The sequence below is a fragment of the Corvus brachyrhynchos genome, unplaced genomic scaffold (assembly GCF_000691975.1).
Source record: "Corvus brachyrhynchos isolate BGI_N302 unplaced genomic scaffold, ASM69197v1 scaffold317, whole genome shotgun sequence".
Lineage (NCBI taxonomy): Eukaryota > Metazoa > Chordata > Aves > Passeriformes > Corvidae > Corvus > Corvus brachyrhynchos.
The window spans coordinates 72712-89886 of record NW_008239295.1 but is presented as its reverse complement, the minus strand read 5'-3'; the positions used below and the strand labels follow the sequence as shown (position 1 = coordinate 89886).

General features: G+C 42.2%; 1 protein-coding gene across 1 annotated transcript in view; it reads right to left on the bottom strand.

Moving 5' to 3' along the window:
- LOC103619962 (fatty acyl-CoA reductase 1-like) overlaps positions 1–17175 on the bottom strand; it is a 91574-nt gene that overhangs the window by 63569 nt on the left and 10830 nt on the right. The window lies entirely within an intron of this gene.

The window sequence follows — 17175 nt, the reverse complement described above, 5'->3', positions numbered from 1 at the left end:
TGAACCGTGTTTATCTGCTACTGTTAAGTGGCAGCCATGAAGATATGCAGCTATCCCTACAAGACAAAGGAGAAAGAGATTTCCTCACAAACACTGCTGTGTTTTCCACTTCAATTCCACTGTGCCTATGGCATTCCTTGTCAGCCATCACTCATCGACGTGCTCAGTCTTTGCTGTTGCCTTGGCTTGGAATGACACCATGAAGAAAGCTTTTCTTCATGAAAGATACAGTGCAATCACCTTGCTCTGCAGAACTGCGATACCACACGCAGGTCACCAGGGTTCGGTTTGTAACCAGGCAGAAACACCAATTTAGTGTAGTGGTTTGGTCCAAAATACTCATTACTGTTTATCTGCTGTGAGATAAGAATTAGGAGAAATGCAAAGCAGGCACCAAACTTGAAAGAATATAAAGAAGTTTATTAACAGACCTAAAAGAAGAAAAAAAATTATACCACCTTCAGAACTCTCCTCCTCCCCCCACCTTCCTCCCTTCTCCCACTGACAATGTGAAAAGACAACCCTTAAGATGTTCAGTCTGTTTACCACTTCCATAATAACCTTGTTCAGTCCATTTAGAAAGAGAAGTCTCTTCTTGCTCATGCTATGAAAACATTATCACAACGAGACAGCCGCCCACTTCCAAATATTGTTCAGTCCATTTAGGAAGAGGAGTCTCTCTGCCTGCGTGTGAGTCCTTTCCCCCGACTTGCAGCTTTTCCCGCAACTGCTTTCGAGGGTCCACTCTTGAAGTTTTTTGGGGTACAATTTTAAGGTTGAGCCGTTCAGAAACAAAAACAGAGGCCCTTCTCCTTCCCTGGGAGCAAAGGGTCTTCATCATCTTCATCGTTAGGACTATCTCTGGGAGCATCTCTAGGAACTGAGGTTTTCTCACGGCTGGAACAGGTCCATGGCTTCAGGATGGCCGTGGCCCGGCCCGGCCTGGCCCAAGCAGGGCCTGGCCGGGCCCGCTGGGCCCTGCTCGGGTCCTGCAGCCACCTGTCCCAGTGCCGGAAACGAGAGAGAGCTTGGAGGGGGAGTTTGCCTATTCTTAAATGTGGATAACAGAGGTGATCACAACTTTAAGTGGCTTAGAGAATTGTCCATATTCAAACTGGCCAGCTGATAGGTTCTATCAGTTCCCAGAGGAAACTGTAAGCACCCCTTAGCAAGGACGTCCCTTCCGGGACTATGCTTGCTAACCTATGACAGCAGGTCACCACCCTTTATGAGCTGTTAGGGCCAGAATTCAACCCACTTCACTCTAAGGAGTGCAGATGTGATAGGCTCCCTCTGGAGAGTTTCAGTTGTCTGAACTCCCCTCTGGAGACCCACTGACATGATGTGTCCCAGTTAAGTATTTTAATTAGATGCAATGGTTTCAGGCCTGAACGTCCCCAGCCATCCTGATTCAAACTCTTTAAGTTGATTAAATGCAAACAAGGCTTGGACTGAATCCTCTTAGAAAAGCCCCTCTTCCCCTACTAATCTAACGGAAGCAAAACAACAATCTTTGAAGTGGGGCAGACCACAGCAAGCACAAAACACACACTGCAAGGGAAAGGCTCATGAAAAATACCAGTAAATGTTTTGAAAAAAGCCTACTGAATTTGACACAAAAAGAAACAAGAATACTATAATGCTGTCAATCACATATTCAAGAACCAGAACAATGATCTTGAAGTATCCCAGAAAAACTTCTCTTCCTCCAGCAGAAGCTTCAGAGACACAAAACAGGGAGTCAAGCCTGACAAAATATTACTCTTCTTTCCCAGTGCTTCCTGGGACCACAATACTTAGCATCAAACAAATGAAAATCCCCAAATTTCTTTATCCACAACAAATCATCAGGTGTAGAATCCAGTTTAGAAAGTGGGTCAAGCAGAGTAACTTCTCAGGGATGCTATTCTACAAACTAATAGCTGTGGGTATTCTGGCTCAGTGAATTTGGTTATTACCCTACTTTCAGATGTCGTCCAGATTGTAACTTAGATGAATGCAGAAGGCTCATCTAGGCCTATTAAAAACCTGTTCTTATTAAAGAGCTGGCCACTTGGGAAGTTAAACCAACAGGTTAAACTACTGGATAATTAACTTATTTATAATAAAATGTCACCTCTCGTTCCAGTTCGGAAAAACTGACTCATATTGCAAGATAGGAACTTGCAGAGCCTGTAAGTGTGTGAAAGGTGTATAGGGCCAGAAGAAGGCAATAGTTTAGCCAGATGGAAACAAAAGACCTCAGAAATTTGGCATGACATGCCCTGCAATGTAGAAAAATGAAGGAGAGAAGGCCTTAGTCACTAGAAGCCATATAAATCCCACTGAACAACAGGAAACAGAAAGATAAATTATAAGGACCACTTCCAGCCACTGGATACTTGCTTTGAACTTGTATTCAGAAGATCCTATCTGCACAAAGAGTACTTTGCACCATAAACTTGGGAGATTACCAGAGGAGTTACTCTCCTTCCCACACTTCAGGAGTGGAGAGCATTTCCAACCTGCACCACCAAGCACTACAGCTTTGCTTTATAGCTGCAGACTACGGCACAAATAACTGTGAAAGGCTTCCATGTGCGGACCTCAATTGATTATGTTGTTTCATTTGGGTTCCCTGCTTCAGTTATCTAAAAGGGGCTACATTTGTTTTGGCCAGATGTTCAATGCCTGCTAGAATAGTAAAATAAATAAATCACACTACTTTGAAGTGTCCCTATAATTAACCGTGCAGCCACGTTTCATGAAGTATTTCTGACAAGGACTATGTGCACATAACTGACAGTTCTTCGCCATCTAGTCTGAGACCATTTTGAACGTTTGATTCCAAAAAAATCCAAAAATTTAATCTTCCAAGCCATTCTGGTATGATGAAAATGGAAGTACCAAACACAGCTACTGAAAAAACAAACTTCCAAGGCAATCTGCTGTTACTCTGGATTACTGGCTTAACCTCCTAGGGTTAAAAGGGAAGAAAAATCACATCCTTTCTATTTTCCATAATAAAGCAGTCCAAGTTAGGCAGCCTAGAGTTAGTAGGGCCAATTTCAGGGTTGCATCCAGTTGCTCAGGACCTCATCCACAATAAAAAGCCACAAAGAATGAGATGGTGTTATGGGATCAGATTTGTGTCTTCTTGCAGTACATTTATGTTTCTATTTCCTAAGTGAGTTTCAGAAAAAAATACAAAAATCGTGTACCCATCTGACGCCATGCTAATTACCAAGAAAGAAAATCTGTGGATTTGTTTAATGCACACAAACAAATCCATGTTTTGAGATCATGACACAAAAGCTGGAATGCTGCAATTTGGTATGTTCAGACAGACCCCTGAATCTCCACTGTTCAAGCAAATTTAAAGCGGCTTTTATTACATTCCAAGTTCAAAGGCAGATTCCAGTTTATATTCCAGATTGCTAAGATATTTTCCTTTCAACTTAGTCTTGATCTTTTTATTTTGTAAAACTATCTTTGGGTTTTTAAAATATTTTTAAGAGTGTTACTGATTTTTCTCTGTTTTTATTGATTTTGCTTGGCCTTTGTAAAGCGATTACTAAGGAACGTATGGAGACTTTAGGGAACCAGAGGATTCCTGAGGTCAAAGGGTGTGACCCAAGTAATGCCTGCTGACCTGACCCTTTGGAGGCCTACTTCAAATCAGAGAGAAAGATATGCATGCCTTTTGGCTTTTTACACTCAAATTGTTAGCTGCAGAAGGTTATACTTGGCCTTTCATTTTAAGGAATAAATAGTCAATACTGAGCACTGCCTATTTTCCAGTCAATTAAACTACAAGGGGTTAAGTGCCTGGTAGGACCATTTGAACTATGGCCAGAAGCTGCAGTGAGCTGACCCCTTAGTGAGGTAAAGAAGGATAAACACTATTTCATATAGGCTGAGGTTCCTGGCTCTTCCAAATCTGACTGAAGATGAGAAAGCCGCTGAATTGTGGAGAAAAGCCCAATTCAAGTGAGTAATTACAGGCAACTCAGATATTTTAGGCATTAATCGAAGAAGGAAAGCAATCACTGATGCCACGTGAATTTCTGAGTGCAGCATCTTTGCAGCAGCACAAATCTCTCTGATGCTGACTCATCTCCAGCCAGAGCATGAAAAAACCATGAGCCAGGAACCCCACTGAGCCAGGAGTCCCACTGAGCATCTCTGCAGACACAAGTGCACAAGCTGCTCTGATGGTACTGCTGCCTCTCAGAGTCTCCTCTGGATCAAACAGAAAGGACGAGTGACAGCACTGCGTTACAAACAAAGCCGTGATCTTGTGCCACAGGACAAGCAAAGGGAAAGGTGGGAATCCTAATCCTACCAACCTAATACTTCCCTCCTGCAAAAGAAAATCATTGTATCCTCAGTAGAATAGCACAGATGTTCCCCCTCCTGAGAGCAGGTACTACTGAGCTGATATTTAACAGAACAACTGCTACACTGTCCTCATCTTTCACATATTTCAGTGATGCCAAATCTGCATCCAGCTTGCAATGGTGTAATGCAGAGAGTTTGGCTGCTATCAGAGCCAGAATGGTGGGAAGGGAAATGTGGATCTGAACCTCACTGACTGCTGCCACTGCTTCCCCCTCCTGAGAGCAGGTACTACTGAGCTGATATTTAACAGAACAACTGCTACACTGTCCTCATCTTTCACATATTTCAGTGATGCCAAATCTGCATCCAGCTTGCAATGGTGTAATGCAGAGAGTTTGGCTGCTATCAGAGCCAGAATGGTGGGAAGGGAAATGTGGATCTGAACCTCACTGACTGCTGCCACTGCCCACAGCAGCTCCATGGCTGCAGGGGGTCAAGGAGGGACGGCAAAAGGGAGGATGAGCAGTGAAGGTGGACTGGAAGAGGTGAGTATTTCAGTATGGTTTGGATCACTGCCCTACTCAACCAGGACAGCAGCCATTTGAGAAGCTTATCTGTTGAGATACTTGTCTTTTCAACTCAACAGCATAAAATGAAAAAAACCCATTGTTTTGTGCAAGAGCGAAGGACCATATGCCTGCAAATGTACATCTAGATTCAAAAATGGCCTCTCTCTCATCTCCTTGTACTTAGACTGGTTTTGATGAGATTTTTCTTACACAGCTTTATGCAGGGATGTAATTTCCATAAACAAGAGGGTTGGCCTGTTCAGGTGAGTCTTTCAGACATCAAACTAAATGTAATAAACCAGCTTCAACCGAAATTACACTTAACAACAAGCAATAGTTTTTGAAACAAAGCCACAGACAACAAGAGTCCTGTAAGACAAAATAATTCTTGGCCACTTTCTGACAATAAATTTTTAATCTTGGGTGAAAATATCCAATCATACATAAGACAGTTTTCTTTCATCAGGATTCTGGAAGAGTTATAATTAATCTGGAACATGCAGAGAAAGAAAAATTCCTCTTTTGCTTCAGAGAACTTGTATAGCTGAGGTCAGAAAAAGCAATATAAAGTGGTCACAGACTATTTCTGTCTCATCAATTTATTTCTTCAGTCTATTAATTATTTTATGAGTTTTAAATGGACTGAACACTGGGGATGCCTGAACAATACATCTTCATATAATTATTTTCTCTTTTACATTTTGTCCCAGGATGTACTACAGAGACTCTCCAAAGAAGGCAAGTAATTATAATACATAAAAGCAATTATTTCTAATACATGTTTTTTGCCTGAAAGCATTTGTTGCTAGTTTAATCATCAGAAAACAAAGACACACCGTGCATGCCGGAAATAGCTGAGATTGTGACTTGTTTTACATAATACTGACTTAACTCCTGGCTGCTCAATAACACCAGGAGAAGGTCACTCAGCTCCTTTGATTTCATTTTCTGGGCCCAAACTCACGACCAGGGAAGTTCCACTGCAATGACCAACATTTCAACTGGGATTAACGTGAATTAGCTTAGATTTGAGCCTTCGGATTTAAAATACTTTCTGCACTTTCAGTAATAAGCAACAGTGAATCAGAGCAGAAAATGGCTGTAGTTCAACACTGCACACCATTTGTGACAACAGCGCTGCTGACACAAACAAGCAGAAAGTACCAGCAAGGAGGCACTGAAGTTACATAATGTATTTCCAAAGGTCTTCAGGCACAGAAAGATTTGTGTAGCCTATGAAGTCAGGGAGATTTTACTGATGACAGAAAATGAAGCGAGGAGGATGATAAAATGGCTGTTCTACAGAAAAATTAGAAGTTCCTTACACTTTGTTGAACTTCCACTGCTGTTTAACATCACCTAACAGCAACAACAGATAAACCTCCTCTCGTTCAGTTACAGAATTAAAAGGAAGGTCATAATCCACCCTTTGTACAGGCACTATAGAAGCTAATGCAGCATAAAGAAATAAAATCCTGTGATTCAAAGATGGGCACATTTAGAGCCAGACTGAACTCCTGATGATAATCCTCTTTGAGAAAGAGATTTTGCTCCGAGCAATTTACACCAAATATAAATGTTGTTATTAGAAGCCTGAAGGTTACATCACTTTTCTGCAGCTAATACATTTCAAATCATTTTTTGTTTGCCAACAGTAGCAATTCAAATCCATAACAGCATCCCCAAGTAGCAACACGCAAAGAGAAATTCACTGCTCCCATGCAAGGGTTTCCAGGAAACCCTTCCTGCCTTGAAAATCCACACCAGGTTTGCAATCCATTTTAATTTATAGCAATTAAATCTAAAGAGACAGGGAAGTGTGACAGCATAATTAAGAGCTGGAGACAACAAGCAGCGTGCACAGCTGGATCCTGCAAACTGCTGAACAAGACAGGCAGACAGACACAGAAACTCTGGGAATTGTGGCTGCTGGGCCAAAGACCTGCCCCCAGGACAGATGTGGGCAAAAGCTGGAATTTCCACATTGCTTAAGCATCCCCTACACTCTCCTGAGCAGTACAAACTGTTTGACCACCATGAAGGACTAGAGAAGAAAGAAGGAAGCAGAAGGGCCACTAATGCAACACAGCCCAGGAGGAGCCTTTGATTTTTTAATGAAACCTGATAGTCTCACTCAGTCTCACTCTGTTCTCTCCAAAATTAAGGAAAACAAGCCTGTAAACATTTTAGAGTTGAGACGAGGCAATGGTGCTGAGGACATACCTACGTGTCTCATGTGGGATTTCAAAGAACAAATATTTCTCAGTAGCTCAAATATCAATGTATTCTGCCTCAACCCTATTTAATTATTCACTTGGTAAGAACAGCAGCTACCAGAGCCTTCAAAGGTGCAGCTTCTGCAGGCTCCTTTTGCATCACATAGTCCAACATCTGTGCCCACTTTCTTTTTTCGGAGAGCTCTCCCATTTTTTTAGAGCTAGTTGTTGCAAAGCCATTGAGCAGGTTACAGGATCAAAGCATAGATCAGGACTAGAAGAGAGTTTTTGCTTTGCCCCAGCACAATTAAATGCAGACATCTGATCATCCTTTTAAGACTCTTCTTGGTCTTAAAAGCTCTTCTGCAGGCAATCCTTCCCCTTCTTATTTCCCCAATTCACTCTTCACAGACATTTTCCCCTTGCTCTTTCTCCAGTGATCTGTACAACCAGCAGTCCTCTCCCAAAACCCTAAATCAAAATCCCTGCCATACCCACTGCACACCAATCACTCTGCACCCCAGCACTGCAGAAGGGAGGTCTCAGTGAAGTCAAGAGTTAACTCTGCATGATAACAGGCCTGTCTGGCACATTTATTTTATTTTAGACATCTCAGTTGATAACTTCTTATTAGCATGCAGCAGCTAATGTATTAACAAAGATTTTCTGTCCTTTTTCACTACTCGTCCTTGTTCCCCGTCAAAAATAGTGGCACCAGCTTTTATGACATTGTTTTTCCCCTGAAGCAGTTATCAAGCATTGGAACAGGCTTCCCAGGGAAGTGGTGGAGTCACCAACCCTGGAGTTATTTAAAGATGTGTAGATGTGGGATTTGAGGACATGGTTAAGTGGTGGACTTGACAGAGTTAGAAGCTAGAAGAGTTAGAGTTAGAATCATAGAATGGCTTGGGGTGGGACCTTAAGGATCATCCAGTTCCAACCCTCTGCCATGGGCAGGGACACCTTCCACTAGACCAGGTTGCTCAGAGCCCCATCCAGCCTGACCTTGAACACTTTCAAGGATGGGGCAGCCACAGCTCCTCTGGGAAACCTGTGCCAGGGCCTCAGCACCCTCACAGCACCCTATCTTCCTAATATCCCATCTAAACCTACTCTCTGTCAGCCTAAGGCCATTTCCCCTTGTCCTGTCACTATCTACCCATGTGAAAAGTCCCTCTCCAAGCTTCTTGTAGGCCCCCTTCACTCGAAAGTGGCTTTAAGGTCACTCCAGAGCCTTCCCTTCTCCAGGCTGAGGAATCCCAGTTCTCTCAGCCTTTCCTCACAGCAGAGCTGCTCCATTCCTCTGATCATCTTGGCGTCCCTGCTCTGGACTGGCTCCAGCAGCTCCCTGTCCTTCCTGTGCTGGGATCCCAGGGCTGGATGCAGCCCTGCAAGGGGGTCTCGGCAGAGGGGGGCAGAGGGGCAGAATCCCCCCCTTCCCTCCCCTGCTGCCCATGCTGGGGGCTCGGCCCAGCACAGGGGTGGGGTCACTGCCCACTCACACACTGCAGAGACACATCGAGCTCTGCAGCCACCAACAACACCCTCCAGGTCTCTCTCCCCAGTGATCTTTAAGGTCTTTTTCAGCCTAAATGATTCTCTGTCTGAGCCAGTTTAAGATACTCACATACAGTTTGAGGGTAACCAGTGGCTGACGTGTTTTGGTGTTTTTTCTCAAGCCCCACTTTTGAAACAGTCCAACTACCACAGCTGCTCCGAAGGACAGCAGCTGCAGGATTGCCACCTCCCCAGCAATTTCCACATTCCAGCACTCACAGAAGACTATCCCAATAGTGGCCCCAAAAAGGACTGGGTAACTAAAAACTGCGTACATTTCTGTAACAAATGGAAATGAAGTGGTGATTGTTGACAGCAGCAATGCAAATACTTTTGTGATTACAGCAACCACATTCTTCACAAAGGCACTGTCATGTCATGAAGAAGAATGGTCTTTACTCAAGATTTAGAGTCAACAGCAATATTGATCCAAGTAAATCAATATCACTGATCATTATCTAGTAAGTAAATCTATGCCATGGAATGATGGAGAGACTGCCTTCCTGAGATTGCCTTCCTTTTTTCTACTGCCACTCCATCCAGTGCTCCTGGTCAGGTAAATATCTAAGCACAACGCTCCAAAGTCTTAATGAAATCAAATGAAACCGAATTTCTGTGTTTTCGTACGAAAACCTTAAAAAAAAGCCCTGCAGAAAACAACAAAAGAAACTGAGGACAATGTGCAGGAACACAAAGTGATGACCCCCCAATGACCATGCTTTCAAAAAACCAATTATCTAAGTCATGCTACCTTTCTATTTTTACTACTTTTTCCCCACAGCTATGTCCAGTGGAATATGTAAATAGAAAACACAATCCTGTGCAGATTTATCACTATAAATGTGTATTTTTGTTTGTATTAAGCTTCAAAACAAATGCAAAATAATTAATAATTGGCTGAATAGCACAAGCTTAAAGAAAGCAAGACAGCTGTAGGGATTCAAAGATACAACATGTATTTACCATTCCCAGTTTCTAATGACCACAGAGTCCCGATTCAGTCTGTCTGGATTTCCCAGAGCATAAAGGCTTTTTCACTGGAGACTTTTCTTTAGGAATGAATACATGTGTACTTGTGCAGTGCACGCACAGAAAACTGGGTTTATGTTGAAGACAGAAAACTCTGCCAACTGCTTTCTTCCTTGAGTCTCATCCATTTTTGGATCATCAAGACCATGATGGCAGTGGCCACAGAATACCTCACACTGTGAACTTTTATAAGCTCTAACAGGGTAAATATTACTTTTCCTCTATCCTTCCATAACATCTGAATTTGTTTGTACCTTCCTTTTAAGACAGAGGAAACCACTTATCAGCTGAGAAGCTCTTGACATGTTGTGAGGGAAATGTCTTGATGAGTTCAGATAATACAGTAGCTGTGGTGACTGCACTAAGAAGTTTAGCAGTCCTGTGGCAGCAAGTTGAAATGAAATTTCACACTTTAGATCTCAGATCTAACAGAGTGGACAAAATTACCTTCTGTGTTCAGACATAGATTTAAGGTTAACTAAGTAACAGTAATTATTTTTCTTTCCAATAGGAAGCCAAGCTCAGCAGTCTGAGTAGTTTTATATTGGGGTTTTATTGAGAAGTGCAGTCCAGAACCGTACTCTTGTCTTGGTTGGAGCTGAAAGACAAAAATGCTTGAAATATTTCCCACCGAGAAGAGTCTTAAAAGGATGACCAGATGCATATGAGAGTCTGTACTATTAATTTAATAGCAAAGCATACATATAGACATTTATTTTCAAACCCAAGGATTTAAGATACCCGCAGGCTGGGATTTTTTAACTGAAACCTGAAAGAGAACATTATCAATGGAAAGACCACAGCTTTGCCTTTCCCCTCATCAAAGAAAAAGCATTTATTTTTTTCATTTTCCCTGTATTTCTCTATCTTTCAGGCTTAGAGTATTTGATGGCACCTGGCAAAGTTGTTCTGTCCAAAGCAGGATCAAACCCTTCAGAAGTAGGGAAGAAGTGTGACCAAAGACTATTTGATTCCAGGAAGTCCACAGGGAATTTTACACTGGTTATTGCACACTGCTAGCTGGCTTATTCTGCAGCGAGCCGGGAAATCAGCACCTGTGACCAGCTCTCCAGTAATTCCCTGCATCCCATTTTGTTGAAGACAATTCTGGCACTACTGGAATCAGAACCATGACACACTGACAGATTTGCTGTTGGAAGTCCTTGGCACTGAGATGATAAGGCAGCACAAGGTGCAGAGACTAGGGCAGCTCCAGCAGCAGACCTGAGGCAGGTCCAGCCTGGTTGCTGCCATGTCATGACTCTCACTGTGCAGATGTGATGGACTGACAAACAGCTCGTTCCCCCTTCGGAAAAGCAAGAAGCCACAGTGAGGAGAACCTAGGAGGCTGCCTCCTCCTCCAAGGATCCATAGGTGGAGTGCTGGGAAGGGGCAATGGAGACACTGGTACGGGGCTTGTGGGCTTCTGGACAGAGGATGAGGAAAAGGCAGCAGCAAAAAATTAGACTTTATATGTACAATCTAGAAAAATTATCAAGTGTAGAAGTTCTTAAGATATGAGCCAGCGAGACAGAAGGCACTTCCCAGATTCCGTGTGTTTCTGCCTCCCATTTCACCTCTCCATTCTGGGTAGACTTTTCCCACTGCTTTGTCTGACTGCCCCTGTCTGGATGCGTTCCCAACCTCTTTAATCCTCAATCTAGTGCTTCTAGCAAGAGAAACATGGAGTTACATCCACAGGTGATCCCTGCTGCTCCTCCTGAGGATGTGGGATAGCTCAGGGACAGGGAATGAAAGCTTAAGAGGTGACATGTGCCCAGAGAGACTACTGGTTTTGCCTTGGCCCCTTCCAACAGCAAATGTTATCCTAAGAGTCTGCAGTTTTCTTTTTCCTTGATATCTCAAGCCCAGCAGGCAGGCCTTCTTCTCTGGAAACTCTGACAGGGAACACAGAAGCAGCCCAGCTAACCCAGAACCTTCAGTAGCCATATGGAAGCAAGCCAGGTATTAATATGAAGCTCCACGGTAGCTGCTAGGATTTCCAGAGTAAAGACAGAGTAAAGCACTGTTTGATCAAAGTGGAAAACTGAAAAAAAACCCACTGAGCATGGACAGGGTGAACGTGTCTTGGATGCTGTGATTGCAAAATGTACCTTTGTAAGAAAAAATAAGAGAGCAAAAAAGCAGAGTTTGTAGGACTCTGTGATTAGTATCTGAATCAGTGTGCTTGTGGAGGACTTTCCATTCAGCTTGTACCAGGATGCACCTCACAGTGAACTGAGAATGCCAGTCCAAGAGATCTCCTCACCATGCTACACCCACAGTTACCCACAGCAGCTTCAAACTTCAAATAGTTCTGAGATCTCTAAACACACAGAGCCAAATTACTCCTGGAAGATATCCTGGCAATCTGCAACACTGATGAAGCAAAAACTGAACTCTTCCAGAAAACAGTTTCCTAAACACCAAGACCGATAGAGGAAAGAAATTAAAAACCACCTATAAGGGTCTCCTCCCATGCTTTGGAAAATTCATCCTTCTCACGGCATTTGCCCATTGGCGTGCTGTGGATAGCTAGCAACACAGTCTGCTAACACAGGTGCTGACCAAAGCAGGCTTTGGTCAAGCAGGACACAGCTCACCAAGAAATGGGAAATGGACCTAGAGCATCTCACTTCACAGCAGCTGACAGCCACTGCCGTAATATTTTGTAACAGATTTTATAGGTGCAGTTTGCACCTTTAGAAGGTATCAAGAAAACACAGAAGTCATGGTGTTACTTGCACTTAGAAATGTATTAAACACTTCTTTTTCTACCCCCATCAGCTCTTCCCCTATTTGAAACTCAGTTACAAGTAAGCAGAACTCATTCTACTGCAAACATTTTCACAAAATCTTTCACCAGTACCACAGCAATGTTTATCCCTCCCTCATGCTGCTCAAAACGTTTTTAATGCAGTACTGTATTTGTTCAATCCTTGTTTTATACACCTTAATTAATGATCGCTGATATAGCCCAGACGTAAACATGTATTTTATTATTCCCATTATCAGAAACAAGGCCATTCAAGGGGCTGGTAATGAATTAGAGTGAATGATGCAGTGCCAACCAAACACCTTCCTGGTCGTCTTCTGGAGAGTTGTGTTTAATTCCTTGAGATTGTTTAGGTCACACTACAACAGGGATCAGAAGCAACTTCCATTTCACAAGCCAAAGAGCACACCAGCAAGACCATATATGCTGTAAGATACACTGATTTCATCAAAGTCATTGTTACAGTATTACAATTTCATCATTATCGAGTACATATGTTAATTTTAAAACGTATTTTGTTGTTGTTGTTCTGGTTCTTGGTGGGTTGTCATTTGCTGTTTGATTTTTTTTGCCATGCAGTTACTCCTCTCACTCAAGAGCAAAAAGACAAAACTGTGGATTCAGGAGGGAAACTGATAATTAGATGCGGAAGAAGCCAAACTAGAAGATCAAAATGATATCCTACCAAATTACATTTTTTCACGAACTGCAAGGAAAATCTACCCCTAAAATCTCCTCGGTTTCTGTGGAAGACAGGCAGCACAGCCTGCAGATTCTTCTGCCCTAAGTCCTCCAAGAAACACAAACATTTACTCTTCAGATAAAGGGAAAAGAGCAGGAAGAGAAAACTAAAGAGAATTCCCTGGAGTTAGTGAAAGCTGCATTAAGGAACTTTCCTCTTCACATCAGCAGCTCTGAATAATGAGGCAGCAGAGAGCTTTGCAGCACTGGGAGCCTTTGAAACACACTTCTCCAGAAAGAAGAGACAATAAAATGTCAATAGAAAATGCCTCTTGGCTGGCACACACTGGCACAGTGAAAACTTTTCCTCCTTTTGCACATAGAGGGACCAATTTTTTTCTTCCCCTCCTCTCCAATACTTAGAAGACAAGCTGATGAGAGATGACAAGGCACATTTACAGAAGTTCAAAAAAATCCAGCACTGAATAAAACATAAGTGCAGCATCAGAAAAGGATGGTCAGACTGTACCAATGTCATCTAACACATTCTGTGTGCACTGACATTCAAACAGGGAATGGAAAGATGAAATTCCATGATGATTTGGTTCTAAACATCTGAGAAAACTTTGAATTAAGTTTAAAGTACTTGAATAATCCTGTTGTAATCAGTGCCAGATTCAAGCTAGTGTACATGTTTTCCTTACCACACACTTCCTTCTCACCCTTAAGAAGCTCTGCATTCAGAATTTCCATGTTCCGATAGAGAATAAAGTTTTTAAATTACTTTTAAATTTATTTAACAATATCTTAATTATTTGATAAAGAAAAATACCCACAAAGTTTGCAATGCTGGCTCACCCACCCCTCAATCTCATCTTAGCATGATCTGTAAAATAAAGAATAAATAAAATAAAATAAAATAAAATAAAGAAATCCTTCTTATTTCTAGGGAATCCCACAGAGTCCTCTTAAAGTCAACTCAGTTTAAATTCTGAATTAATTTTAAACCTGAAAATGAGGTATGTGTGCTGACTTGACAGACCTCAGGAAGCCCAACTCCATGGAACAATCCAATGCCAATCCCTGCAGCCTGTCTAGTGGTAGTGCCTCTGGATGGACTACATGTGCCCTGAGAACACACAGGACCACAAGAAGTTGGTATATTAGCATAGCTGCATGGAGCACAGAGAGGTACAGAAATAAATATGCCTCCTAATTACTCTCTTTTTTAAGCCTTTTCCATTCTTGTAGGGACACAAATTGCTATGTACCACAGTGAAGGTATTTAGGACCCATCTAAAAGGCAGGATTTATCCGTATCATTTGAGAAAAAATAACTTATTACTCAATTTTTGATAATAATTTTTTATTTTATTTTTCCAAGAAATGATGCTGTCTTTAACTTTTGTATGACTTCATGACCTTGGAGACAAAGCCCACAGTCTGAAGACAGAAATATCAAGCCAATGTTACTAGTTCTGAAGCACTACCAAGCTGCTTTGGCACTTTTCACTCCATCACACTAAGACATGCAAAGCAGGCACATTCTATCTTAAACCTCTCTGTTTTGTGTATTTTAAATTTTGATATTCGGAACAAGCCACATCTCCCTCTCTTAATTAATTTGCATCACGCAGAAATACAAAAGATCTGCATCTTAAGCCAGGTCTCTTAGCTCCCTGGATCTGTGCAATCACAGGATCAGTCTCAAACCCTGGAGATGCTGTGAAAACAAACACCAAGCGACTTGGTGTAGCAACTAAACTTTTACAAATCCCTGCTTCTCTGAACAGCAGACAAAAGGCACCGGGTTCTCTTGCTGGTGTCACCACTGAATTATTGTCCACATTCTTCAAGCATGTATTATTCACCTCCAAGCCTTGTGACATCTGTTGGCTATCCCTCCCTTTGGATTTCTTCCTGCTAATCTTAGGTCCAGATAAGAGTCCTATTAGGAAGGGCTGACGTGAGGTACACGCGGATTGCCAGGCTGGAAAGTGGCTGCCAAAATACACAACTCAGTTGGGCAGGGACATAATAAGTAGCATGTAGCCCCACTAGGCTTGCCCCAAGAAAGAAAAAACAGCCAAAACATACACTGACCTTGCCAAAGAGCAGTCTTTGAGGCAGGATACTTAGTGCAGTACAGAAATATTTAGTAAAATTAGCACATAGATTAGGGCTCCCACTCAACTACACCTCTTAGGAAAGTAGTAGATGTTAGTACATGGTAGCAGCACCAATATTTTTTCTACAGTTTAATAGCATAAAACAACTTCTCTGTTGTTGTGAGAGCAAAGAAAAAGCAGGAGAGGTGTTTCACTCTGCTCAAAATTTTAGTTCTTGAAATCTCTGTAGCACAAAATGCTATTTTAGGGAAAACATATTTTCCCCCCCACTGGCACTGCAAAACAACCTGAAACTCAGTATATTTGGCTTCCTGAAAATTTTTCCTGGCTGAGTACTCACACCCTACAGAGATTCTCTGTTAAAATGGTTGCCAAGTCTCTTTTTCTTGACCCCTTTCCAACAGGATGAAAAGAGAAAAAAGGTGGCAGTCATAGAAACAGTAGAACCCAAGGATGCCTGTTTTATCAGAAGGGTGCTTGAAACCACAGTAAACAGTGCACCAAGGTGGCCTTAATTTGCACTGGAAGCCAGTGTAGGTTTTGGGAGATTGCCACCACATCCATCATAGCTTTTGCCACCACATCCCTCCTCTCTGATCTTGTACTTGAATGCATGCCAATAAACCTGGATTATAACAACTGAATGGCAGAGATGTCCTGCAAGAGAGACAGTCCTTAACAACCAGAAGGGAAAGAAATCATGCCTGAGAATGCAGTGTGAGCCTTTTGACAGAAGGAAGTTTAAGCATAGATACAGGAGGGAGATGGTAGGTGATTTGTGCTGGGAGAAAAAAAATCTTGTTCAGATGATACTTACTCGGGAATTATTTCATCTAGTTGAAACTCCTAGAAACACAGAGGATAAACTAGTTGCTGTCAAGACATACAAGTTGAGGGGCTGAAGAATAAATGCAATACAGTGATCCTGCGTACCCCAACTTCAAATATAAAGAGATCAAGTTTAAGATGATGGAATGATCTGCTTCTTACAAATTCAACTCAGGCATTTTTGTAGATTTTCAAGCCCTTCGGAAAACTTCTGGGTCCAAATTCAGGTTAGAAAGTCACAGTGTTCAGTAGGCCAGAAAGAACATAATCTAAGTCTTTCATAGAACAAGTACATCATCTTAGAAACAGTGACAGAAGATGAAAAATGTTATCTAGTGATCTAGAAGTCAAATGGTGAACTCAAGGGAAAGTAGAAGAATGACACCTTTGCACTGCCAGGCTTCCCAGCTGGCTGTGGGATGTCAGGCTTGCCAGGTGCCAAACACTCCATAAAAGCTATTAGCAGCACTAATCACTGTACAGAACAGCACTGGCCACAGGTGATACTGAAATTCTTAGATCATCTTCACACTACAGTGAAGTTTTCTTATAGCCGGTTGATTCTTTCAGATTTACACCACCTGTAGTTTAACTCCAAGACAGAGGCTGGGCCAATTAATTTACTAAATGGGTACATTCGTAAGCCTTAATTTCACCACTCTTCAAGTCTGACAGCAAGCCTAAGATAATCAATGCAGTGTATTCACAGGATGATGTAAAATCACCCCAATCCTCTGCTGCTCTCTTTTATGAAACTCAAAATGTACTGTGCCTAAACACAGAGGGTTTGGCAGTAGCTTTAAGGTTTTCCAGAAGTTTTTACCTTTAGCAACGCAGGCCACATTTTTCCTGTCCCCTTACACATGCAGGAAGAAATCTTGTGGGATCATGTTGTGAACTGAACAAATACACCAGACTGATTTATGATGTGGCTTGAGAAAGAGTTGTGTCAGCACTGCTGAGGGTGTTGTGAAGCAGCAGTGGGATGAGAAGCAGGGGCAGGAAAGAGCAAGAATTGGCTGGTCCTGTATCACTGCCAAAGCTTTCCCACAGTGAAACACTGGCCTCTC